Source organism: Gekko japonicus, unplaced genomic scaffold, assembly GCF_001447785.1.
Source record: "Gekko japonicus isolate JY-2015 unplaced genomic scaffold, Gekko_japonicus_V1.1 scaffold1226, whole genome shotgun sequence".
Lineage (NCBI taxonomy): Eukaryota > Metazoa > Chordata > Lepidosauria > Squamata > Gekkonidae > Gekko > Gekko japonicus.
Window position 1 is genome coordinate 354586 of NW_015169812.1, and position 2149 is coordinate 356734.

Here is a 2149-nt window from a genome sequence, read left to right on the forward strand (position 1 = left end):
AGCCATCTAGCTTATAATGTCCGGTCAGACCGGCCACCCAACAGCAGATAGAGCTGGGCAAGGGGACGCATGTAGATGTTAAATAACATCGGGGACAACACCACCCCTTGAGGCACTCCACAATCCAGTGGCTGCCTTCGGGATAGCTGTTACCCCAGTGCCACCCTTTGTCCCCGACCTTTGAGGAAGGAGACAAGCCATTGCAAGGCAGGCCCCTGGATTCCAGTGTCAGCAAGGCGGTGGATCAGTAGCTGATGGTTGACCATGCTGAACGCTGCTGACAGGTCCAAAAACAACAGCACTGCCAATCCGCTCCAACCCAGATGCCTCCAGAGATCATCTGTGAGGGTGACCAGTACTGACTCTGTCCTGTGGCCTGGGTTTAAAATGGAAGCATCATCCAAAAAGCTCTGTAACTGAGTTGCCACAGCCCTCTCTATTATCTTGTCCAAATAGGGCAAGTTGGAAACTGGCCGGTAGTTCACCAAGTCAACCAGGTCCAAGATGACTTTTTCAAGACAGGACGAACCACCGCTTCCTTGAGTGCCCCTGGGAACATACTTATCTGGATACTTTTACCCAGTTTTTCTACACTGAATGTGGACTCAAAGTGGCTTACAATATGCAAAAGCAATAACAAACTATCGAACACAACAAATCTTCAGTAAGCAACAAAGTAATCCAAAAGAGAGGGAAGAGGAGCAGAGCAAGTGGTAAAAATTCTACTCCAATGGCAACAGTATCTCCCCAGGAAACAGCTTCCCTTTAAGCTTCAACAGACTGGTGGAGAGGTGCAACATAAGAGCCCTACTTGTCTCACAAAGTGGCTAACCAGTTACTATGGAGGGCCAACCACAGTAACTGGTTAGCCACTGTGTGAGACAAGCAAGGCCGATGTTCTCCTGATGTTGCCTCCTGGCATTGATCTTCATAGGTTTACTGCCACTGAATGTGGAGATCCTCATTATTCACCATGGATAGGAGCCACTGATAGACCTATAATCCCTGAGCTTGCGATCATGCACACTAATGCATTTCACCAGCCCTCGGACTTGGCCGTTGGGCTGGGGGACGGTTTTGCCACCCAGAAAGGAGGAGGCGGGCAAATTGTTTTGGCGCGTTTAGCCCATATGGGGATTTAGCTGGGAGGGGCCAGAAGGATAAAAGGCTGGTCCCTCCCAGCCTTGTTAGCAGTCCCGGATTGTTCATCAGACGAGGAGGAGCTCTGCTTGGAGGCCGGGAGTTTCGGGCCTATCGGTGGGGACTTCCCATTCGGAGCTCCTCTTTGGCCTGACGAGGCTAATTGGTCCTGCTGCTGGGCACGTGGGTTTGCGGCGGCGTGGCAGCGGACGACTGAAGGAGGAGTCGGGGAGCCGGTATTTGGCTGCGTCGAGGCGGGAAGCTGTTTTGGCGGATCGGCGATCGACTGCCTGAGCGATGGCATAAGGGCTGAAAATTGAGGCGGTGCCTGTGCGGGGGCCACCTCACGATGAAGGGTTTGTGGGCTGTTGGCCCTGCGTGGCAGTTTGGGTGGTGGAGTAAAGACACATAGGGCGACTCCATTTGCTGTTTGTTTTGGGGGCGAGGAGAGTAGGCAGGCCTGGGGCAATACGCCGGTGTTTGGTGTGTGCGCATAGCACTGGGGCTCATGGAAATGGAGGTGTCTTGATATTTGGGTATCCCCCCAAAAAAACTTGAGGGTAAGGAGCTTACTCTGGTCCTGACTGGGATAGCCAACGCTAGCTGGATGTTATCAGACCTTTGAAGCTAAGCAGGGTGGGCCCTGGTGGTATTTTTTGAGGTGTGAGCTGGGTTTAGAGTGCAAATAAGGGCTGGTGTCATTCAGGGCCCGGAGGGGCGGGGCACTAGCTCAGTGGTGGGCTGTGGGGTGGCCATTTTGTGGATCAGTGTGGCGGCCATTTTGTACAGCAGGAGGGAGCATTTTCACTTTCACTTGTGATTGAAATTTGAAGACAAATATCAGAGGTTGACTTATTTGGTATTGAGTAGTTTTGTGGTGCACTGTGGCTCCCAAAAAAGGAACCGGTCATTCAAAGGGTAAGCAACTTGCCCCAAAACCAAAGCCAAAGCGTCCAGCTCCAGCACCTTCTTCGTCTGATGACGAGGATGATGGGGTACAACAGGCCAT